Here is a 23,061-nt window from a genome sequence, read left to right on the forward strand (position 1 = left end):
CTGCCGCGCGCCGGACATACCGACTTGCGGACGCGAGGATCCAAGACGCCGCCGTTGGGTCGTGTCCCTGCTCGGGCTGCAGCCTGCCACGTAACGGGCGACGTTTTGCCACTGTGGATCGGAAGGCGCTCTCCTGCCCTCTCCTGAGCTGCGGGTTTCTGACAAGGTTTGGTTTGGGGTTGAGTGGCGCCTGGGAAACCGGCCTACTCTGGCTGCTGGCTGGGCTTTGCTGTGCCTTCTTAGCGCAGTAGGCAGCGCGTCAGTCTCATAATCGGAAGGTCCTGAGTTCAATCCTCAGAGAAGGCAAACTTGAGAGAGGGTGGCCTTTTATCGTGTTTTGATTTTCTCAGCAGCAGACATAATTTGCTGGACGCCCGATTTGATCCGAGCACACCAGAGCGAACGGGCTGCCGACGCGTCGGGCGTCTTGACGACACGCGGCCTGTCGTTTCCAGACAGAGAATATAGACCCCACCCATCCAGCAGTCCTGCGCGTCAGCAAAGACCTTGCACACGATCGGATTTTTGTCTCGAGATCGAGCTTCCAGGCTCTTCAGCTTGCTTCCTGAGGGAAAAAACCAAAGTGGAGAATGTGGGCATCGATCCCACTACCTCTCGCGTGCAAAGCGAGCGCTCTACCACTTGAGCTAATTCCCCTCACCTGTCTGGTTGACTGGCTGGTCCCGTGAGTTTCTCAGGTGCTTTCTGTGGGGACCCGAGAGCAGCAGGGAATTTCCCGTCGCCATTGCACGCTGCATTCAGCCGCACAATCGGCACGTTCGAGCGGAATCAGGAGCCGGGTAGCCGAAGCATTCCGGAAAACACGGTGCCGCCGAAAGCATCGGCGCTGAGCCGCACGTTGCAGATTGCGAGCGAGCTGAGCGGCGTGAACAGCCACTGCGAGTCTGAGGCAGTGCTCGAGATCCCTGTCTGACTGATTGCAGAGTCCCTCGACCTTTGAGCACGCGCTGACTCTCTGGAAGTACCGTTCCTACAGGGCGCAGCCTGCTGGTCTTGGGGTGCCACTGCAGACGTGCCACAACGAGGACAGGCAGAAACCTCCGAAGAAGAGAGCGTACTCTGGAGAAGGGCAAGTGTTCGGGCTGGGCCGCGACGAGAAAGGAGGGCTATTCCTTCGTCCTCGAAAGATGCGAGCCCTCTGCCACGTTCGGAAAAGTCCTGCTGTCAGGTACGAGCCGCCACACGCAGACGCCAAGACAACCGAGACGCCGACGGCAGCCGCCACATGTCTGAGGGAGTACCGGGGAGCCCCGCGTGAGCGGCGGGATGCTTGTGTCGCTTTCGAATCGGTGCTGACCTCCTAGGATGCAGTGCTGGTCGACACGTGCGACTGAGGGAGTCGCACACCCTGCACGTGTCGGATTTTACGAAGAGAAAGCAAAGCCAAGTTCACGAGCGGTTTTCATCGACAGGAACGGAGGGCTCTTGCGTCTTCACCCTGACGTCGTAAGCCGCAACCCAGCAGTTTAGAGCGCTGCTTTTCGACAAAGCGTCGCTGGGAAAACCCAGGCCTCCTTTCTGTAGAAGGAAGCGCGTCATTCTTGCCTGCATTGCGTGCTGAGCAAAGGATCTTTGCACGTTGCGGCGCGGCGCTACAAAGCGGTGAACTGCTTTGCCGATCGTTGGCTGCCGCGCGCCGGACATACCGACTTGCGGACGCGAGGATCCAAGACGCCGCCGTTGGGTCGTGTCCCTGCTCGGGCTGCAGCCTGCCACGTAACGGGCGAAGTTTTGCCACTGTGGATCGGAAGGCGCTCTCCTGCCCTCTCCTGAGCTGCGGGTTTCTGACAAGGTTTGGTTTGGGGTTGAGTGGCGCCTGGGAAACCGGCCTACTCTGGCTGCTGGCTGGGCTTTGCTGTGCCTTCTTAGCGCAGTAGGCAGCGCGTCAGTCTCATAATCTGAAGGTCCTGAGTTCAATCCTCAGAGAAGGCAAACTTGAGAGAGGGTGGCCTTTTATCGTGTTTTGATTTTCTCAGCAGCAGACATAATTTGCTGGACGCCCGATTTGATCCGAGCACACCAGAGCGAACGGGCTGCCGACGCGTCGGGCGTCTTGACGACACGCGGCCTGTCGTTTCCAGACAGAGAATATAGACCCCACCCATCCAGCAGTCCTGCGCGTCAGCAAAGACCTTGCACACGATCGGATTTTTGTCTCGAGATCGAGCTTCCAGGCTCTTCAGCTTGCTTCCTGAGGGAAAAAACCAAAGTGGAGAATGTGGGCATCGATCCCACTACCTCTCGCATGCAAAGCGAGCGCTCTACCACTTGAGCTAATTCCCCTCACCTGTCTGGTTGACTGGCTGGTCCCGTGAGTTTCTCAGGTGCTTTCTGTGGGGACCCGAGAGCAGCAGGGAATTTCCCGTCGCCATTGCACGCTGCATTCAGCCGCACAATCGGCACGTTCGAGCGGAATCAGGAGCCGGGTAGCCGAAGCATTCCGGAAAACACGGTGCCGCCGAAAGCATCGGCGCTGAGCCGCACGTTGCAGATTGCGAGCGAGCTGAGCGGCGTGAATAGCCACTGCGAGTCTGAGGCAGTGCTCGAGATCCCTGTCTGACTGATTGGAGAGTCCCTCGACCTTTGAGCACGCGCTGACTCTCTGGAAGTACCGTTCCTACAGGGCGCAGCCTGCTGGTCTTGGGGTGCCACTGCAGACGTGCCACAACGAGGACAGGCAGAAACCTCCGAAGAAGAGAGCGTACTCTGGAGAAGGGCAAGTGTTCGGGCTGGGCCGCGACGAGAAAGGAGGGCTATTCCTTCGTCCTCGAAAGATGCGAGCCCTCTGCCACGTTCGGAAAAGTCCTGCTGTCAGGTACGAGCCGCCACACGCAGACGCCAAGACAACCGAGACGCCGACGGCAGCCGCCACATGTCTGAGGGAGTACCGGGGAGCCCCGCGTGAGCGGCGGGATGCTTGTGTCGCTTTCGAATCGGTGCTGACCTCCTAGGATGCAGTGCTGGTCGACACGTGCGACTGAGGGAGTCGCACACCCTGCACGTGTCGGATTTTACGAAGAGAAAGCAAAGCCAAGTTCACGAGCGGTTTTCATCGACAGGAACGGAGGGCTCTTGCGTCTTCACCCTGACGTCGTAAGCCGCAACCCAGCAGTTTAGAGCGCTGCTTTTCGACAAAGCGTCGCTGGGAAAACCCAGGCCTCCTTTCTGTAGAAGGAAGCGCGTCATTCTTGCCTGCATTGCGTGCTGAGCAAAGGATCTTTGCACGTTGCGGCGCGGCGCTACAAAGCGGTGAACTGCTTTGCCGATCGTTGGCTGCCGCGCGCCGGACATACCGACTTGCGGACGCGAGGATCCAAGACGCCGCCGTTGGGTCGTGTCCCTGCTCGGGCTGCAGCCTGCCACGTAACGGGCGACGTTTTGCCACTGTGGATCGGAAGGCGCTCTCCTGCCCTCTCCTGAGCTGCGGGTTTCTGACAAGGTTTGGTTTGGGGTTGAGTGGCGCCTGGGAAACCGGCCTACTCTGGCTGCTGGCTGGGCTTTGCTGTGCCTTCTTAGCGCAGTAGGCAGCGCGTCAGTCTCATAATCGGAAGGTCCTGAGTTCAATCCTCAGAGAAGGCAAACTTGAGAGAGGGTGGCCTTTTATCGTGTTTTGATTTTCTCAGCAGCAGACATAATTTGCTGGACGCCCGATTTGATCCGAGCACACCAGAGCGAACGGGCTGCCGACGCGTCGGGCGTCTTGACGACACGCGGCCTGTCGTTTCCAGACAGAGAATATAGACCCCACCCATCCAGCAGTCCTGCGCGTCAGCAAAGACCTTGCACACGATCGGATTTTTGTCTCGAGATCGAGCTTCCAGGCTCTTCAGCTTGCTTCCTGAGGGAAAAAACCAAAGTGGAGAATGTGGGCATCGATCCCACTACCTCTCGCGTGCAAAGCGAGCGCTCTACCACTTGAGCTAATTCCCCTCACCTGTCTGGTTGACTGGCTGGTCCCGTGAGTTTCTCAGGTGCTTTCTGTGGGGACCCGAGAGCAGCAGGGAATTTCCCGTCGCCATTGCACGCTGCATTCAGCCGCACAATCGGCACGTTCGAGCGGAATCAGGAGCCGGGTAGCCGAAGCATTCCGGAAAACACGGTGCCGCCGAAAGCATCGGCGCTGAGCCGCACGTTGCAGATTGCGAGCGAGCTGAGCGGCGTGAACAGCCACTGCGAGTCTGAGGCAGTGCTCGAGATCCCTGTCTGACTGATTGCAGAGTCCCTCGACCTTTGAGCACGCGCTGACTCTCTGGAAGTACCGTTCCTACAGGGCGCAGCCTGCTGGTCTTGGGGTGCCACTGCAGACGTGCCACAACGAGGACAGGCAGAAACCTCCGAAGAAGAGAGCGTACTCTGGAGAAGGGCAAGTGTTCGGGCTGGGCCGCGACGAGAAAGGAGGGCTATTCCTTCGTCCTCGAAAGATGCGAGCCCTCTGCCACGTTCGGAAAAGTCCTGCTGTCAGGTACGAGCCGCCACACGCAGACGCCAAGACAACCGAGACGCCGACGGCAGCCGCCACATGTCTGAGGGAGTACCGGGGAGCCCCGCGTGAGCGGCGGGATGCTTGTGTCGCTTTCGAATCGGTGCTGACCTCCTAGGATGCAGTGCTGGTCGACACGTGCGACTGAGGGAGTCGCACACCCTGCACGTGTCGGATTTTACGAAGAGAAAGCAAAGCCAAGTTCACGAGCGGTTTTCATCGACAGGAACGGAGGGCTCTTGCGTCTTCACCCTGACGTCGTAAGCCGCAACCCAGCAGTTTAGAGCGCTGCTTTTCGACAAAGCGTCGCTGGGAAAACCCAGGCCTCCTTTCTGTAGAAGGAAGCGCGTCATTCTTGCCTGCATTGCGTGCTGAGCAAAGGATCTTTGCACGTTGCGGCGCGGCGCTACAAAGCGGTGAACTGCTTTGCCGATCGTTGGCTGCCGCGCGCCGGACATACCGACTTGCGGACGCGAGGATCCAAGACGCCGCCGTTGGGTCGTGTCCCTGCTCGGGCTGCAGCCTGCCACGTAACGGGCGACGTTTTGCCACTGTGGATCGGAAGGCGCTCTCCTGCCCTCTCCTGAGCTGCGGGTTTCTGACAAGGTTTGGTTTGGGGTTGAGTGGCGCCCTGGAAACCGGCCTACTCTGGCTGCTGGCTGGGCTCTGCTGTGCCTTCTTAGCGCAGTAGGCAGCGCGTCAGTCTCATAATCTGAAGGTCCTGAGTTCAATCCTCAGAGAAGGCAAACTTGAGAGAGGGTGGCCTTTTATCGTGTTTTGATTTTCTCAGCGGCAGACATAAATTGCTTCATGCCCGATATGATCCGAGCACACCAGAGCGAACGGCTGCCGACGCGTCGGGCGTCCTGACGACACGCGGCCTGTCCTTTCCAGACAGAGAATATAGACCCCACCCATCCAGCAGTCCTGCGCGTCAGCAAAGACCTTGCACACGATCGGATTTTTGTCTCGAGATCGAGCTTCCGGGCTCTTCAGCTTGCTTCCTGAGGGAAAAACCAAAGTGGAGAATGTGGGCATCGATCCCACTACCTCTCGCCTGCTAAGCGAGCGCTCTACCACTTGAGCTAATTCCCCTCACCTGTCTGGTTGACTGGCTGGTCCCGTCAGTTTCTCAGGGGCTTTCTGTGGGGACCCGAGAGCAGCAGGGAATTTCCCGTCGACATTGCACGCTGCATTCAGCCGCACAATCGGCACGTTCGAGCGGAATCAGGAGCCGGGTAGCCGAAGCTTTCCGGAAAACACGGTGCCGCCGAAAGCATCGGCGCTGAGCCGCACGTTGCAGATTGCGAGCGAGCTGAGCGGCGTGAACAGCCACTGCGAGTCTGAGGCAGTGCTCGAGATCCCTGTCTGACTGATTGGAGAGTCCCTCGACCTTTGAGCACGCGCTGACTCTCTGGAAGTACCGTTCCTACAGGGCGCAGCCTGCTGGTCTTGGTGTGCCACTGCAGACGTGCCACAACGAGGACAGGCAGAATCCTCCGAAGAAGAGAGCGTACTCTGGAGAAGGGCAAGTGTTCGGGCTGGGCCGCGACGAGAAAGGAGGGCTATTCCTTCGTCCTCGAAAGATGCGAGCCCTCTGCCACGTTCGGAAAAGTCCTGCTGCCAGGTACGAGCCGCCACACGCAGACGCCAAGACAACCGAGCCGCCGACGGCAGCCGCCACATGTCTGAGGGAGTACCGGGGAGCCCCGCGTGAGCGGCGGGATGCTTGTGTCGCTTTCGAATCGGTGCTGACCTCCTAGGATGCAGTGCTGGTCGACACGTGCGACTGAGGGAGTCGCACACCCTGCACGTGTCGGATTTTACGAAGAGAAAGCAAAGCCAAGTTCACCAGCGGTTTTCATCGACAGGAACGGAGGGCTCTTGCGTCTTCACCCTGACGTCGTAAGCCGCAACCCAGCAGTTTAGAGCGCTGCTTTTCGACAAAGCGTCGCTGGGAAAACCCAGGCCTCCTTTCTGTAGAAGGAAGCGCGTCATTCTTGCCTGCATTGCGTGCTGAGCAAAGGATCTTTGCACGTTGCGGCGCGGCGCTACAAAGCGGTGAACTGCTTTGCCGATCGTTGGCTGCCGCGCGCCGGACATACCGACTTGCGGACGCGAGGATCCAAGACGCCGCCGTTGGGTCGTGTCCCTGCTCGGGCTGCAGCCTGCCACGTAACGGGCGACGTTTTGCCACTGTGGATCGGAAGGCGCTCTCCTGCCCTCTCCTGAGCTGCGGGTTTCTGACAAGGTTTGGTTTGGGGTTGAGTGGCGCCTGGGAAACCGGCCTACTCTGGCTGCTGGCTGGGCTCTGCTGTGCCTTCTTAGCGCAGTAGGCAGCGCGTCAGTCTCATAATCTGAAGGTCCTGAGTTCAATCCTCAGAGAAGGCAAACTTGAGAGAGGGTGGCCTTTTATCGTGTTTTGATTTTCTCAGCGGCAGACATAAATTGCTTCATGCCCGATATGATCCGAGCACACCAGAGCGAACGGCTGCCGACGCGTCGGGCGTCCTGACGACACGCGGCCTGTCCTTTCCAGACAGAGAATATAGACCCCACCCATCCAGCAGTCCTGCGCGTCAGCAAAGACCTTGCACACGATCGGATTTTTGTCTCGAGATCGAGCTTCCGGGCTCTTCAGCTTGCTTCCTGAGGGAAAAACCAAAGTGGAGAATGTGGGCATCGATCCCACTACCTCTCGCCTGCTAAGCGAGCGCTCTACCACTTGAGCTAATTCCCCTCACCTGTCTGGTTGACTGGCTGGTCCCATCAGTTTCTCAGGGGCTTTCTGTGGGGACCCGAGAGCAGCAGGGAATTTCCCGTCGACATTGCACGCTGCATTCAGCCGCACAATCGGCACGTTCGAGCGGAATCAGGAGCCGGGTAGCCGAAGCTTTCCGGAAAACACGGTGCCGCCGAAAGCATCGGCGCTGAGCCGCACGTTGCAGATTGCGAGCGAGCTGAGCGGCGTGAACAGCCACTGCGAGTCTGAGGCAGTGCTCGAGATCCCTGTCTGACTGATTGGAGAGTCCCTCGACCTTTGAGCACGCGCTGACTCTCTGGAAGTACCGTTCCTACAGGGCGCAGCCTGCTGGTCTTGGTGTGCCACTGCAGACGTGCCACAACGAGGACAGGCAGAATCCTCCGAAGAAGAGAGCGTACTCTGGAGAAGGGCAAGTGTTCGGGCTGGGCCGCGACGAGAAAGGAGGGCTATTCCTTCGTCCTCGAAAGATGCGAGCCCTCTGCCACGTTCGGAAAAGTCCTGCTGCCAGGTACGAGCCGCCACACGCAGACGCCAAGACAACCGAGCCGCCGACGGCAGCCGCCACATGTCTGAGGGAGTACCGGGGAGCCCCGCGTGAGCGGCGGGATGCTTGTGTCGCTTTCGAATCGGTGCTGACCTCCTAGGATGCAGTGCTGGTCGACACGTGCGACTGAGGGAGTCGCACACCCTGCACGTGTCGGATTTTACGAAGAGAAAGCAAAGCCAAGTTCACCAGCGGTTTTCATCGACAGGAACGGAGGGCTCTTGCGTCTTCACCCTGACGTCGTAAGCCGCAACCCAGCAGTTTAGAGCGCTGCTTTTCGACAAAGCGTCGCTGGGAAAACCCAGGCCTCCTTTCTGTAGAAGGAAGCGCGTCATTCTTGCCTGCATTGCGTGCTGAGCAAAGGATCTTTGCACGTTGCGGCGCGGCGCTACAAAGCGGTGAACTGCTTTGCCGATCGTTGGCTGCCGCGCGCCGGACATACCGACTTGCGGACGCGAGGATCCAAGACGCCGCCGTTGGGTCGTGTCCCTGCTCGGGCTGCAGCCTGCCACGTAACGGGCGACGTTTTGCCACTGTGGATCGGAAGGCGCTCTCCTGCCCTCTCCTGAGCTGCGGGTTTCTGACAAGGTTTGGTTTGGGGTTGAGTGGCGCCCTGGAAACCGGCCTACTCTGGCTGCTGGCTGGGCTCTGCTGTGCCTTCTTAGCGCAGTAGGCAGCGCGTCAGTCTCATAATCTGAAGGTCCTGAGTTCAATCCTCAGAGAAGGCAAACTTGAGAGAGGGTGGCCTTTTATCGTGTTTTGATTTTCTCAGCGGCAGACATAAATTGCTTCATGCCCGATATGATCCGAGCACACCAGAGCGAACGGCTGCCGACGCGTCGGGCGTCTTGACGACACGCGGCCTGTCCTTTCCAGACAGAGAATATAGACCCCACCCATCCAGCAGTCCTGCGCGTCAGCAAAGACCTTGCACACGATCGGATTTTTGTCTCGAGATCGAGCTTCCGGGCTCTTCAGCTTGCTTCCTGAGGGAAAAACCAAAGTGGAGAATGTGGGCATCGATCCCACTACCTCTCGCCTGCTAAGCGAGCGCTCTACCACTTGAGCTAATTCCCCTCACCTGTCTGGTTGACTGGCTGGTCCCATCAGTTTCTCAGGGGCTTTCTGTGGGGACCCGAGAGCAGCAGGGAATTTCCCGTCGACATTGCACGCTGCATTCAGCCGCACAATCGGCACGTTCGAGCGGAATCAGGAGCCGGGTAGCCGAAGCTTTCCGGAAAACACGGTGCCGCCGAAAGCATCGGCGCTGAGCCGCACGTTGCAGATTGCGAGCGAGCTGAGCGGCGTGAACAGCCACTGCGAGTCTGAGGCAGTGCTCGAGATCCCTGTCTGACTGATTGGAGAGTCCCTCGACCTTTGAGCACGCGCTGACTCTCTGGAAGTACCGTTCCTACAGGGCGCAGCCTGCTGGTCTTGGTGTGCCACTGCAGACGTGCCACAACGAGGACAGGCAGAATCCTCCGAAGAAGAGAGCGTACTCTGGAGAAGGGCAAGTGTTCGGGCTGGGCCGCGATGAGAAAGGAGGGCTATTCCTTCGTCCTCGAAAGATGCGAGCCCTCTGCCACGTTCGGAAAAGTCCTGCTGCCAGGTACGAGCCGCCACACGCAGACGCCAAGACAACCGAGCCGCCGACGGCAGCCGCCACATGTCTGAGGGAGTACCGGGGAGCCCCGCGTGAGCGGCGGGATGCTTGTGTCGCTTTCGAATCGGTGCTGACCTCCTAGGATGCAGTGCTGGTCGACACGTGCGACTGAGGGAGTCGCACACCCTGCACGTGTCGGATTTTACGAAGAGAAAGCAAAGCCAAGTTCACCAGCGGTTTTCATCGACAGGAACGGAGGGCTCTTGCGTCTTCACCCTGACGTCGTAAGCCGCAACCCAGCAGTTTAGAGCGCTGCTTTTCGACAAAGCGTCGCTGGGAAAACCCAGGCCTCCTTTCTGTAGAAGGAAGCGCGTCATTCTTGCCTGCATTGCGTGCTGAGCAAAGGATCTTTGCACGTTGCGGCGCGGCGCTACAAAGCGGTGAACTGCTTTGCCGATCGTTGGCTGCCGCGCGCCGGACATACCGACTTGCGGACGCGAGGATCCAAGACGCCGCCGTTGGGTCGTGTCCCTGCTCGGGCTGCAGCCTGCCACGTAACGGGCGACGTTTTGCCACTGTGGATCGGAAGGCGCTCTCCTGCCCTCTCCTGAGCTGCGGGTTTCTGACAAGGTTTGGTTTGGGGTTGAGTGGCGCCCGGGAAACCGGCCTACTCTGGCTGCTGGCTGGGCTCTGCTGTGCCTTCTTAGCGCAGTAGGCAGCGCGTCAGTCTCATAATCTGAAGGTCCTGAGTTCAATCCTCAGAGAAGGCAAACTTGAGAGAGGGTGGCCTTTTATCGTGTTTTGATTTTCTCAGCGGCAGACATAAATTGCTTCATGCCCGATATGATCCGAGCACACCAGAGCGAACGGCTGCCGACGCGTCGGGCGTCTTGACGACACGCGGCCTGTCCTTTCCAGACAGAGAATATAGACCCCACCCATCCAGCAGTCCTGCGCGTCAGCAAAGACCTTGCACACGATCGGATTTTTGTCTCGAGATCGAGCTTCCGGGCTCTTCAGCTTGCTTCCTGAGGGAAAAACCAAAGTGGAGAATGTGGGCATCGATCCCACTACCTCTCGCCTGCTAAGCGAGCGCTCTACCACTTGAGCTAATTCCCCTCACCTGTCTGGTTGACTGGCTGGTCCCATCAGTTTCTCAGGGGCTTTCTGTGGGGACCCGAGAGCAGCAGGGAATTTCCCGTCGACATTGCACGCTGCATTCAGCCGCACAATCGGCACGTTCGAGCGGAATCAGGAGCCGGGTAGCCGAAGCTTTCCGGAAAACACGGTGCCGCCGAAAGCATCGGCGCTGAGCCGCACGTTGCAGATTGCGAGCGAGCTGAGCGGCGTGAACAGCCACTGCGAGTCTGAGGCAGTGCTCGAGATCCCTGTCTGACTGATTGGAGAGTCCCTCGACCTTTGAGCACGCGCTGACTCTCTGGAAGTACCGTTCCTACAGGGCGCAGCCTGCTGGTCTTGGTGTGCCACTGCAGACGTGCCACAACGAGGACAGGCAGAATCCTCCGAAGAAGAGAGCGTACTCTGGAGAAGGGCAAGTGTTCGGGCTGGGCCGCGACGAGAAAGGAGGGCTATTCCTTCGTCCTCGAAAGATGCGAGCCCTCTGCCACGTTCGGAAAAGTCCTGCTGCCAGGTACGAGCCGCCACACGCAGACGCCAAGACAACCGAGCCGCCGACGGCAGCCGCCACATGTCTGAGGGAGTACCGGGGAGCCCCGCGTGAGCGGCGGGATGCTTGTGTCGCTTTCGAATCGGTGCTGACCTCCTAGGATGCAGTGCTGGTCGACACGTGCGACTGAGGGAGTCGCACACCCTGCACGTGTCGGATTTTACGAAGAGAAAGCAAAGCCAAGTTCACCAGCGGTTTTCATCGACAGGAACGGAGGGCTCTTGCGTCTTCACCCTGACGTCGTAAGCCGCAACCCAGCAGTTTAGAGCGCTGCTTTTCGACAAAGCGTCGCTGGGAAAACCCAGGCCTCCTTTCTGTAGAAGGAAGCGCGTCATTCTTGCCTGCATTGCGTGCTGAGCAAAGGATCTTTGCACGTTGCGGCGCGGCGCTACAAAGCGGTGAACTGCTTTGCCGATCGTTGGCTGCCGCGCGCCGGACATACCGACTTGCGGACGCGAGGATCCAAGACGCCGCCGTTGGGTCGTGTCCCTGCTCGGGCTGCAGCCTGCCACGTAACGGGCGACGTTTTGCCACTGTGGATCGGAAGGCGCTCTCCTGCCCTCTCCTGAGCTGCGGGTTTCTGACAAGGTTTGGTTTGGGGTTGAGTGGCGCCTGGGAAACCGGCCTACTCTGGCTGCTGGCTGGGCTCTGCTGTGCCTTCTTAGCGCAGTAGGCAGCGCGTCAGTCTCATAATCTGAAGGTCCTGAGTTCAATCCTCAGAGAAGGCAAACTTGAGAGAGGGTGGCCTTTTATCGTGTTTTGATTTTCTCAGCGGCAGACATAAATTGCTTCATGCCCGATATGATCCGAGCACACCAGAGCGAACGGCTGCCGACGCGTCGGGCGTCCTGACGACACGCGGCCTGTCCTTTCCAGACAGAGAATATAGACCCCACCCATCCAGCAGTCCTGCGCGTCAGCAAAGACCTTGCACACGATCGGATTTTTGTCTCGAGATCGAGCTTCCGGGCTCTTCAGCTTGCTTCCTGAGGGAAAAACCAAAGTGGAGAATGTGGGCATCGATCCCACTACCTCTCGCCTGCTAAGCGAGCGCTCTACCACTTGAGCTAATTCCCCTCACCTGTCTGGTTGACTGGCTGGTCCCATCAGTTTCTCAGGGGCTTTCTGTGGGGACCCGAGAGCAGCAGGGAATTTCCCGTCGACATTGCACGCTGCATTCAGCCGCACAATCGGCACGTTCGAGCGGAATCAGGAGCCGGGTAGCCGAAGCTTTCCGGAAAACACGGTGCCGCCGAAAGCATCGGCGCTGAGCCGCACGTTGCAGATTGCGAGCGAGCTGAGCGGCGTGAACAGCCACTGCGAGTCTGAGGCAGTGCTCGAGATCCCTGTCTGACTGATTGGAGAGTCCCTCGACCTTTGAGCACGCGCTGACTCTCTGGAAGTACCGTTCCTACAGGGCGCAGCCTGCTGGTCTTGGTGTGCCACTGCAGACGTGCCACAACGAGGACAGGCAGAATCCTCCGAAGAAGAGAGCGTACTCTGGAGAAGGGCAAGTGTTCGGGCTGGGCCGCGACGAGAAAGGAGGGCTATTCCTTCGTCCTCGAAAGATGCGAGCCCTCTGCCACGTTCGGAAAAGTCCTGCTGCCAGGTACGAGCCGCCACACGCAGACGCCAAGACAACCGAGCCGCCGACGGCAGCCGCCACATGTCTGAGGGAGTACCGGGGAGCCCCGCGTGAGCGGCGGGATGCTTGTGTCGCTTTCGAATCGGTGCTGACCTCCTAGGATGCAGTGCTGGTCGACACGTGCGACTGAGGGAGTCGCACACCCTGCACGTGTCGGATTTTACGAAGAGAAAGCAAAGCCAAGTTCACCAGCGGTTTTCATCGACAGGAACGGAGGGCTCTTGCGTCTTCACCCTGACGTCGTAAGCCGCAACCCAGCAGTTTAGAGCGCTGCTTTTCGACAAAGCGTCGCTGGGAAAACCCAGGCCTCCTTTCTGTAGAAGGAAGCGCGTCATTCTTGCCTGCATTGCGTGCTGAGCAAAGGATCTTTGCACGTTGCGGCGCGGCGCTACAAAGCGGTGAACTGCTTTGCCGATCGTTGGCTGCCGCGCGCCGGACATACCGACTTGCGGACGCGAGGATCCAAGACGCCGCCGTTGGGTCGTGTCCCTGCTCGGGCTGCAGCCTGCCACGTAACGGGCGACGTTTTGCCACTGTGGATCGGAAGGCGCTCTCCTGCCCTCTCCTGAGCTGCGGGTTTCTGACAAGGTTTGGTTTGGGGTTGAGTGGCGACCGGGAAACCGGCCTACTCTGGCTGCTGGCTGGGCTCTGCTGTGCCTTCTTAGCGCAGTAGGCAGCGCGTCAGTCTCATAATCTGAAGGTCCTGAGTTCAATCCTCAGAGAAGGCAAACTTGAGAGAGGGTGGCCTTTTATCGTGTTTTGATTTTCTCAGCGGCAGACATAAATTGCTTCATGCCCGATATGATCCGAGCACACCAGAGCGAACGGCTGCCGACGCGTCGGGCGTCTTGACGACACGCGGCCTGTCCTTTCCAGACAGAGAATATAGACCCCACCCATCCAGCAGTCCTGCGCGTCAGCAAAGACCTTGCACACGATCGGATTTTTGTCTCGAGATCGAGCTTCCGGGCTCTTCAGCTTGCTTCCTGAGGGAAAAACCAAAGTGGAGAATGTGGGCATCGATCCCACTACCTCTCGCCTGCTAAGCGAGCGCTCTACCACTTGAGCTAATTCCCCTCACCTGTCTGGTTGACTGGCTGGTCCCATCAGTTTCTCAGGGGCTTTCTGTGGGGACCCGAGAGCAGCAGGGAATTTCCCGTCGACATTGCACGCTGCATTCAGCCGCACAATCGGCACGTTCGAGCGGAATCAGGAGCCGGGTAGCCGAAGCTTTCCGGAAAACACGGTGCCGCCGAAAGCATCGGCGCTGAGCCGCACGTTGCAGATTGCGAGCGAGCTGAGCGGCGTGAACAGCCACTGCGAGTCTGAGGCAGTGCTCGAGATCCCTGTCTGACTGATTGGAGAGTCCCTCGACCTTTGAGCACGCGCTGACTCTCTGGAAGTACCGTTCCTACAGGGCGCAGCCTGCTGGTCTTGGTGTGCCACTGCAGACGTGCCACAACGAGGACAGGCAGAATCCTCCGAAGAAGAGAGCGTACTCTGGAGAAGGGCAAGTGTTCGGGCTGGGCCGCGACGAGAAAGGAGGGCTATTCCTTCGTCCTCGAAAGATGCGAGCCCTCTGCCACGTTCGGAAAAGTCCTGCTGCCAGGTACGAGCCGCCACACGCAGACGCCAAGACAACCGAGCCGCCGACGGCAGCCGCCACATGTCTGAGGGAGTACCGGGGAGCCCCGCGTGAGCGGCGGGATGCTTGTGTCGCTTTCGAATCGGTGCTGACCTCCTAGGATGCAGTGCTGGTCGACACGTGCGACTGAGGGAGTCGCACACCCTGCACGTGTCGGATTTTACGAAGAGAAAGCAAAGCCAAGTTCACCAGCGGTTTTCATCGACAGGAACGGAGGGCTCTTGCGTCTTCACCCTGACGTCGTAAGCCGCAACCCAGCAGTTTAGAGCGCTGCTTTTCGACAAAGCGTCGCTGGGAAAACCCAGGCCTCCTTTCTGTAGAAGGAAGCGCGTCATTCTTGCCTGCATTGCGTGCTGAGCAAAGGATCTTTGCACGTTGCGGCGCGGCGCTACAAAGCGGTGAACTGCTTTGCCGATCGTTGGCTGCCGCGCGCCGGACATACCGACTTGCGGACGCGAGGATCCAAGACGCCGCCGTTGGGTCGTGTCCCTGCTCGGGCTGCAGCCTGCCACGTAACGGGCGACGTTTTGCCACTGTGGATCGGAAGGCGCTCTCCTGCCCTCTCCTGAGCTGCGGGTTTCTGACAAGGTTTGGTTTGGGGTTGAGTGGCGACCGGGAAACCGGCCTACTCTGGCTGCTGGCTGGGCTCTGCTGTGCCTTCTTAGCGCAGTAGGCAGCGCGTCAGTCTCATAATCTGAAGGTCCTGAGTTCAATCCTCAGAGAAGGCAAACTTGAGAGAGGGTGGCCTTTTATCGTGTTTTGATTTTCTCAGCGGCAGACATAAATTGCTTCATGCCCGATATGATCCGAGCACACCAGAGCGAACGGCTGCCGACGCGTCGGGCGTCTTGACGACACGCGGCCTGTCCTTTCCAGACAGAGAATATAGACCCCACCCATCCAGCAGTCCTGCGCGTCAGCAAAGACCTTGCACACGATCGGATTTTTGTCTCGAGATCGAGCTTCCGGGCTCTTCAGCTTGCTTCCTGAGGGAAAAACCAAAGTGGAGAATGTGGGCATCGATCCCACTACCTCTCGCCTGCTAAGCGAGCGCTCTACCACTTGAGCTAATTCCCCTCACCTGTCTGGTTGACTGGCTGGTCCCATCAGTTTCTCAGGGGCTTTCTGTGGGGACCCGAGAGCAGCAGGGAATTTCCCGTCGACATTGCACGCTGCATTCAGCCGCACAATCGGCACGTTCGAGCGGAATCAGGAGCCGGGTAGCCGAAGCTTTCCGGAAAACACGGTGCCGCCGAAAGCATCGGCGCTGAGCCGCACGTTGCAGATTGCGAGCGAGCTGAGCGGCGTGAACAGCCACTGCGAGTCTGAGGCAGTGCTCGAGATCCCTGTCTGACTGATTGGAGAGTCCCTCGACCTTTGAGCACGCGCTGACTCTCTGGAAGTACCGTTCCTACAGGGCGCAGCCTGCTGGTCTTGGTGTGCCACTGCAGACGTGCCACAACGAGGACAGGCAGAATCCTCCGAAGAAGAGAGCGTACTCTGGAGAAGGGCAAGTGTTCGGGCTGGGCCGCGACGAGAAAGGAGGGCTATTCCTTCGTCCTCGAAAGATGCGAGCCCTCTGCCACGTTCGGAAAAGTCCTGCTGCCAGGTACGAGCCGCCACACGCAGACGCCAAGACAACCGAGCCGCCGACGGCAGCCGCCACATGTCTGAGGGAGTACCGGGGAGCCCCGCGTGAGCGGCGGGATGCTTGTGTCGCTTTCGAATCGGTGCTGACCTCCTAGGATGCAGTGCTGGTCGACACGTGCGACTGAGGGAGTCGCACACCCTGCACGTGTCGGATTTTACGAAGAGAAAGCAAAGCCAAGTTCACCAGCGGTTTTCATCGACAGGAACGGAGGGCTCTTGCGTCTTCACCCTGACGTCGTAAGCCGCAACCCAGCAGTTTAGAGCGCTGCTTTTCGACAAAGCGTCGCTGGGAAAACCCAGGCCTCCTTTCTGTAGAAGGAAGCGCGTCATTCTTGCCTGCATTGCGTGCTGAGCAAAGGATCTTTGCACGTTGCGGCGCGGCGCTACAAAGCGGTGAACTGCTTTGCCGATCGTTGGCTGCCGCGCGCCGGACATACCGACTTGCGGACGCGAGGATCCAAGACGCCGCCGTTGGGTCGTGTCCCTGCTCGGGCTGCAGCCTGCCACGTAACGGGCGACGTTTTGCCACTGTGGATCGGAAGGCGCTCTCCTGCCCTCTCCTGAGCTGCGGGTTTCTGACAAGGTTTGGTTTGGGGTTGAGTGGCGACCGGGAAACCGGCCTACTCTGGCTGCTGGCTGGGCTCTGCTGTGCCTTCTTAGCGCAGTAGGCAGCGCGTCAGTCTCATAATCTGAAGGTCCTGAGTTCAATCCTCAGAGAAGGCAAACTTGAGAGAGGGTGGCCTTTTATCGTGTTTTGATTTTCTCAGCGGCAGACATAAATTGCTTCATGCCCGATATGATCCGAGCACACCAGAGCGAACGGCTGCCGACGCGTCGGGCGTCTTGACGACACGCGGCCTGTCCTTTCCAGACAGAGAATATAGACCCCACCCATCCAGCAGTCCTGCGCGTCAGCAAAGACCTTGCACACGATCGGATTTTTGTCTCGAGATCGAGCTTCCGGGCTCTTCAGCTTGCTTCCTGAGGGAAAAACCAAAGTGGAGAATGTGGGCATCGATCCCACTACCTCTCGCCTGCTAAGCGAGCGCTCTACCACTTGAGCTAATTCCCCTCACCTGTCTGGTTGACTGGCTGGTCCCATCAGTTTCTCAGGGGCTTTCTGTGGGGACCCGAGAGCAGCAGGGAATTTCCCGTCGACATTGCACGCTGCATTCAGCCGCACAATCGGCACGTTCGAGCGGAATCAGGAGCCGGGTAGCCGAAGCTTTCCGGAAAACACGGTGCCGCCGAAAGCATCGGCGCTGAGCCGCACGTTGCAGATTGCGAGCGAGCTGAGCGGCGTGAACAGCCACTGCGAGTCTGAGGCAGTGCTCGAGATCCCTGTCTGACTGATTGGAGAGTCCCTCGACCTTTGAGCACGCGCTGACTCTCTGGAAGTACCGTTCCTACAGGGCGCAGCCTGCTGGTCTTGGTGTGCCACTGCAGACGTGCCACAACGAGGACAGGCAGAATCCTCCGAAGAAGAGAGCGTACTCTGGAGAAGGGCAAGTGTTCGGGCTGGGCCGCGACGAGAAAGGAGGGCTATTCCTTCGTCCTCGAAAGATGCGAGCCCTCTGCCACGTTCGGAAAAGTCCTGCTGCCAGGTACGAGCCGCCACACGCAGACGCCAAGACAACCGAGCCGCCGACGGCAGCCGCCACATGTCTGAGGGAGTACCGGGGAGCCCCGCGTGAGCGGCGGGATGCTTGTGTCGCTTTCGAATCGGTGCTGACCTCCTAGGATGCAGTGCTGGTCGACACGTGCGACTGAGGGAGTCGCACACCCTGCACGTGTCGGATTTTACGAAGAGAAAGCAAAGCCAAGTTCACCAGCGGTTTTCATCGACAGGAACGGAGGGCTCTTGCGTCTTCACCCTGACGTCGTAAGCCGCAACCCAGCAGTTTAGAGCGCTGCTTTTCGACAAAGCGTCGCTGGGAAAACCCAGGCCTCCTTTCTGTAGAAGGAAGCGCGTCATTCTTGCCTGCATTGCGTGCTGAGCAAAGGATCTTTGCACGTTGCGGCGCGGCGCTACAAAGCGGTGAACTGCTTTGCCGATCGTTGGCTGCCGCGCGCCGGACATACCGACTTGCGGACGCGAGGATCCAAGACGCCGCCGTTGGGTCGTGTCCCTGCTCGGGCTGCAGCCTGCCACGTAACGGGCGACGTTTTGCCACTGTGGATCAGAAGGCGCTCTCCTGCCCTCTCCTGAGCTGCGGGTTTCTGACAAGGTTTGGTTTGGGGTTGAGTGGCGCCTGGGAAACCGGCCTACTCTGGCTGCTGGCTGGGCTCTGCTGTGCCTTCTTAGCGCAGTAGGCAGCGCGTCAGTCTCATAATCTGAAGGTCCTGAGTTCAATCCTCAGAGAAGGCAAACTTGAGAGAGGGTGGCCTTTTATCGTGTTTTGATTTTCTCAGCGGCAGACATAAATTGCTTCATGCCCGATATGATCCAAGCACACCAGAGCGAACGGCTGCCGACGCGTCGGGCGTCCTGACGACACGCGGCCTGTCCTTTCCAGACAGAGAATATAGACCCCACCCATCCAGCAGTCCTGCGCGTCAGCAAAGACCTTGCACACGATCGGATTTTTGTCTCGAGATCGAGCTTCCGGGCTCTTCAGCTTGCTTCCTGAGGGAAAAACCAAAGTGGAGAATGTGGGCATCGATCCCACTACCTCTCGCCTGCTAAGCGAGCGCTCTACCACTTGAGCTAATTCCCCTCACCTGTCTGGTTGACTGGCTGGTCCCATCAGTTTCTCAGGGGCTTTCTGTGGGGACCCGAGAGCAGCAGGGAATTTCCCGTCGACATTGCACGCTGCATTCAGCCGCACAATCGGCACGTTCGAGCGGAATCAGGAGCCGGGTAGCCGAAGCTTTCCGGAAAACACGGTGCCGCCGAAAGCATCGGCGCTGAGCCGCACGTTGCAGATTGCGAGCGAGCTGAGCGGCGTGAACAGCCACTGCGAGTCTGAGGCAGTGCTCGAGATCCCTGTCTGACTGATTGGAGAGTCCTTCGACCTTTGAGCACGCGCTGACTCTCTGGAAGTACCGTTCCTACAGGGCGCAGCCTGCTGGTCTTGGTGTGCCACTGCAGACGTGCCACAACGAGGACAGGCAGAATCCTCCGAAGAAGAGAGCGTACTCTGGAGAAGGGCAAGTGTTCGGGCTGGGCCGCGACGAGAAAGGAGGGCTATTCCTTCGTCCTCGAAAGATGCGAGCCCTCTGCCACGTTCGGAAAAGTCCTGCTGCCAGGTACGAGCCGCCACACGCAGACGCCAAGACAACCGAGCCGCCGACGGCAGCCGCCACATGTCTGAGGGAGTACCGGGGAGCCCCGCGTGAGCGGCGGGATGCTTGTGTCGCTTTCGAATCGGTGCTGACCTCCTAGGATGCAGTGCTGGTCGACACGTGCGACTGAGGGAGTCGCACACCCTGCACGTGTCGGATTTTACGAAGAGAAAGCAAAGCCAAGTTCACCAGCGGTTTTCATCGACAGGAACGGAGGGCTCTTGCGTCTTCACCCTGACGTCGTAAGCCGCAACCCAGCAGTTTAGAGCGCTGCTTTTCGACAAAGCGTCGCTGGGAAAACCCAGGCCTCCTTTCTGTAGAAGGAAGCGCGTCATTCTTGCCTGCATTGCGTGCTGAGCAAAGGATCTTTGCACGTTGCGGCGCGGCGCTACAAAGCGGTGAACTGCTTTGCCGATCGTTGGCTGCCGCGCGCCGGACATACCGACTTGCGGACGCGAGGATCCAAGACGCCGCCGTTGGGTCGTGTCCCTGCTCGGGCTGCAGCCTGCCACGTAACGGGCGACGTTTTGCCACTGTGGATCGGAAGGCGCTCTCCTGCCCTCTCCTGAGCTGCGGGTTTCTGACAAGGTTTGGTTTGGGGTTGAGTGGCGCCTGGGAAACCGGCCTACTCTGGCTGCTGGCTGGGCTCTGCTGTGCCTTCTTAGCGCAGTAGGCAGCGCGTCAGTCTCATAATCTGAAGGTCCTGAGTTCAATCCTCAGAGAAGGCAAACTTGAGAGAGGGTGGCCTTTTATCGTGTTTTGATTTTCTCAGCGGCAGACATAAATTGCTTCATGCCCGATATGATCCGAGCACACCAGAGCGAACGGCTGCCGACGCGTCGGGCGTCTTGACGACACGCGGCCTGTCCTTTCCAGACAGAGAATATAGACCCCACCCATCCAGCAGTCCTGCGCGTCAGCAAAGACCTTGCACACGATCGGATTTTTGTCTCGAGATCGAGCTTCCGGGCTCTTCAGCTTGCTTCCTGAGGGAAAAACCAAAGTGGAGAATGTGGGCATCGATCCCACTACCTCTCGCCTGCTAACCGAGCGCTCTACCACTTGAGCTAATTCCCCTCACCTGTCTGGTTGACTGGCTGGTCCCATCAGTTTCTCAGGGGCTTTCTGTGGGGACCCGAGAGCAGCAGGGAATTTCCCGTCGACATTGCACGCTGCATTCAGCCGCACAATCGGCACGTTCGAGCGGAATCAGGAGCCGGGTAGCCGAAGCTTTCCGGAAAACACGGTGCCGCCGAAAGCATCGGCGCTGAGCCGCACGTTGCAGATTGCGAGCGAGCTGAGCGGCGTGAACAGCCACTGCGAGTCTGAGGCAGTGCTCGAGATCCCTGTCTGACTGATTGGAGAGTCCCTCGACCTTTGAGCACGCGCTGACTCTCTGGAAGTACCGTTCCTACAGGGCGCAGCCTGCTGGTCTTGGTGTGCCACTGCAGACGTGCCACAACGAGGACAGGCAGAATCCTCCGAAGAAGAGAGCGTACTCTGGAGAAGGGCAAGTGTTCGGGCTGGGCCGCGACGAGAAAGGAGGGCTATTCCTTCGTCCTCGAAAGATGCGAGCCCTCTGCCACGTTCGGAAAAGTCCTGCTGCCAGGTACGAGCCGCCACACGCAGACGCCAAGACAACCGAGCCGCCGACGGCAGCCGCCACATGTCTGAGGGAGTACCGGGGAGCCCCGCGTGAGCGGCGGGATGCTTGTGTCGCTTTCGAATCGGTGCTGACCTCCTAGGATGCAGTGCTGGTCGACACGTGCGACTGAGGGAGTCGCACACCCTGCACGTGTCGGATTTTACGAAGAGAAAGCAAAGCCAAGTTCACCAGCGGTTTTCATCGACAGGAACGGAGGGCTCTTGCGTCTTCACCCTGACGTCGTAAGCCGCAACCCAGCAGTTTAGAGCGCTGCTTTTCGACAAAGCGTCGCTGGGAAAACCCAGGCCTCCTTTCTGTAGAAGGAAGCGCGTCATTCTTGCCTGCATTGCGTGCTGAGCAAAGGATCTTTGCACGTTGCGGCGCGGCGCTACAAAGCGGTGAACTGCTTTGCCGATCGTTGGCTGCCGCGCGCCGGACATACCGACTTGCGGACGCGAGGATCCAAGACGCCGCCGTTGGGTCGTGTCCCTGCTCGGGCTGCAGCCTGCCACGTAACGGGCGACGTTTTGCCACTGTGGATCGGAAGGCGCTCTCCTGCCCTCTCCTGAGCTGCGGGTTTCTGACAAGGTTTGGTTTGGGGTTGAGTGGCGCCTGGGAAACCGGCCTACTCTGGCTGCTGGCTGGGCTCTGCTGTGCCTTCTTAGCGCAGTAGGCAGCGCGTCAGTCTCATAATCTGAAGGTCCTGAGTTCAATCCTCAGAGAAGGCAAACTTGAGAGAGGGTGGCCTTTTATCGTGTTTTGATTTTCTCAGCGGCAGACATAAATTGCTTCATGCCCGATATGATCCAAGCACACCAGAGCGAACGGCTGCCGACGCGTCGGGCGTCCTGACGACACGCGGCCTGTCCTTTCCAGACAGAGAATATAGACCCCACCCATCCAGCAGTCCTGCGCGTCAGCAAAGACCTTGCACACGATCGGATTTTTGTCTCGAGATCGAGCTTCCGGGCTCTTCAGCTTGCTTCCTGAGGGAAAAACCAAAGTGGAGAATGTGGGCATCGATCCCACTACCTCTCGCCTGCTAAGCGAGCGCTCTACCACTTGAGCTAATTCCCCTCACCTGTCTGGTTGACTGGCTGGTCCCATCAGTTTCTCAGGGGCTTTCTGTGGGGACCCGAGAGCAGCAGGGAATTTCCCGTCGACATTGCACGCTGCATTCAGCCGCACAATCGGCACGTTCGAGCGGAATCAGGAGCCGGGTAGCCGAAGCTTTCCGGAAAACACGGTGCCGCCGAAAGCATCGGCGCTGAGCCGCACGTTGCAGATTGCGAGCGAGCTGAGCGGCGTGAACAGCCACTGCGAGTCTGAGGCAGTGCTCGAGATCCCTGTCTGACTGATTGGAGAGTCCCTCGACCTTTGAGCACGCGCTGACTCTCTGGAAGTACCGTTCCTACAGGGCGCAGCCTGCTGGTCTTGGTGTGCCACTGCAGACGTGCCACAACGAGGACAGGCAGAATCCTCCGAAGAAGAGAGCGTACTCTGGAGAAGGGCAAGTGTTCGGGCTGGGCCGCGACGAGAAAGGAGGGCTATTCCTTCGTCCTCGAAAGATGCGAGCCCTCTGCCACGTTCGGAAAAGTCCTGCTGCCAGGTACGAGCCGCCACACGCAGACGCCAAGACAACCGAGCCGCCGACGGCAGCCGCCACATGTCTGAGGGAGTACCGGGGAGCCCCGCGTGAGCGGCGGGATGCTTGTGTCGCTTTCGAATCGGTGCTGACCTCCTAGGATGCAGTGCTGGTCGACACGTGCGACTGAGGGAGTCGCACACCCTGCACGTGTCGGATTTTACGAAGAGAAAGCAAAGCCAAGTTCACCAGCGGTTTTCATCGACAGGAACGGAGGGCTCTTGCGTCTTCACCCTGACGTCGTAAGCCGCAACCCAGCAGTTTAGAGCGCTGCTTTTCGACAAAGCGTCGCTGGGAAAACCCAGGCCTCCTTTCTGTAGAAGGAAGCGCGTCATTCTTGCCTGCATTGCGTGCTGAGCAAAGGATCTTTGCACGTTGCGGCGCGGCGCTACAAAGCGGTGAACTGCTTTGCCGATCGTTGGCTGCCGCGCGCCGGACATACCGACT

General features: G+C 59.0%; 17 non-coding genes across 17 annotated transcripts; 14 read left to right on the plus strand and 3 right to left on the minus strand.

Annotated features, from left to right (window-relative positions):
- Nucleotides 1-233: 233 nt before the first annotated feature.
- trnam-cau (transfer RNA methionine (anticodon CAU)) lies at nt 234-306 on the plus strand. Its single transcript has one exon. It is a non-coding gene; the product is annotated as a tRNA-Met (tRNA).
- A 278-nt stretch (nt 307-584) lies between these two features.
- trnaa-ugc (transfer RNA alanine (anticodon UGC)) lies at nt 585-657 on the minus strand. Its single transcript has one exon. It is a non-coding gene; the product is annotated as a tRNA-Ala (tRNA).
- Nucleotides 658-1,880: 1,223 nt separating this feature from the next.
- trnam-cau (transfer RNA methionine (anticodon CAU)) lies at nt 1,881-1,953 on the plus strand. Its single transcript has one exon. It is a non-coding gene; the product is annotated as a tRNA-Met (tRNA).
- A 278-nt stretch (nt 1,954-2,231) lies between these two features.
- On the minus strand, nt 2,232-2,304 carry trnaa-ugc (transfer RNA alanine (anticodon UGC)). Its single transcript has one exon. It is a non-coding gene; the product is annotated as a tRNA-Ala (tRNA).
- A 1,223-nt stretch (nt 2,305-3,527) lies between these two features.
- On the plus strand, nt 3,528-3,600 carry trnam-cau (transfer RNA methionine (anticodon CAU)). The gene has a single exon. It is a non-coding gene; the product is annotated as a tRNA-Met (tRNA).
- A 278-nt stretch (nt 3,601-3,878) lies between these two features.
- trnaa-ugc (transfer RNA alanine (anticodon UGC)) lies at nt 3,879-3,951 on the minus strand. Its single transcript has one exon. It is a non-coding gene; the product is annotated as a tRNA-Ala (tRNA).
- Nucleotides 3,952-5,174: 1,223 nt separating this feature from the next.
- Nucleotides 5,175-5,247, plus strand: trnam-cau (transfer RNA methionine (anticodon CAU)). Its single transcript has one exon. It is a non-coding gene; the product is annotated as a tRNA-Met (tRNA).
- A 1,572-nt stretch (nt 5,248-6,819) lies between these two features.
- On the plus strand, nt 6,820-6,892 carry trnam-cau (transfer RNA methionine (anticodon CAU)). The gene has a single exon. It is a non-coding gene; the product is annotated as a tRNA-Met (tRNA).
- A 1,572-nt stretch (nt 6,893-8,464) lies between these two features.
- trnam-cau (transfer RNA methionine (anticodon CAU)) lies at nt 8,465-8,537 on the plus strand. Its single transcript has one exon. It is a non-coding gene; the product is annotated as a tRNA-Met (tRNA).
- A 1,572-nt stretch (nt 8,538-10,109) lies between these two features.
- trnam-cau (transfer RNA methionine (anticodon CAU)) lies at nt 10,110-10,182 on the plus strand. Its single transcript has one exon. It is a non-coding gene; the product is annotated as a tRNA-Met (tRNA).
- Nucleotides 10,183-11,754: 1,572 nt separating this feature from the next.
- Nucleotides 11,755-11,827, plus strand: trnam-cau (transfer RNA methionine (anticodon CAU)). Its single transcript has one exon. It is a non-coding gene; the product is annotated as a tRNA-Met (tRNA).
- Nucleotides 11,828-13,399: 1,572 nt separating this feature from the next.
- Nucleotides 13,400-13,472, plus strand: trnam-cau (transfer RNA methionine (anticodon CAU)). The gene has a single exon. It is a non-coding gene; the product is annotated as a tRNA-Met (tRNA).
- A 1,572-nt stretch (nt 13,473-15,044) lies between these two features.
- trnam-cau (transfer RNA methionine (anticodon CAU)) lies at nt 15,045-15,117 on the plus strand. Its single transcript has one exon. It is a non-coding gene; the product is annotated as a tRNA-Met (tRNA).
- Nucleotides 15,118-16,689: 1,572 nt separating this feature from the next.
- Nucleotides 16,690-16,762, plus strand: trnam-cau (transfer RNA methionine (anticodon CAU)). Its single transcript has one exon. It is a non-coding gene; the product is annotated as a tRNA-Met (tRNA).
- Nucleotides 16,763-18,334: 1,572 nt separating this feature from the next.
- Nucleotides 18,335-18,407, plus strand: trnam-cau (transfer RNA methionine (anticodon CAU)). The gene has a single exon. It is a non-coding gene; the product is annotated as a tRNA-Met (tRNA).
- Nucleotides 18,408-19,979: 1,572 nt separating this feature from the next.
- On the plus strand, nt 19,980-20,052 carry trnam-cau (transfer RNA methionine (anticodon CAU)). Its single transcript has one exon. It is a non-coding gene; the product is annotated as a tRNA-Met (tRNA).
- A 1,572-nt stretch (nt 20,053-21,624) lies between these two features.
- Nucleotides 21,625-21,697, plus strand: trnam-cau (transfer RNA methionine (anticodon CAU)). The gene has a single exon. It is a non-coding gene; the product is annotated as a tRNA-Met (tRNA).
- Nucleotides 21,698-23,061: the final 1,364 nt, after the last annotated feature.

This window comes from Stegostoma tigrinum, chromosome 5 (assembly GCF_030684315.1).
Source record: "Stegostoma tigrinum isolate sSteTig4 chromosome 5, sSteTig4.hap1, whole genome shotgun sequence".
Taxonomy (NCBI): domain Eukaryota; kingdom Metazoa; phylum Chordata; class Chondrichthyes; order Orectolobiformes; family Stegostomatidae; genus Stegostoma; species Stegostoma tigrinum.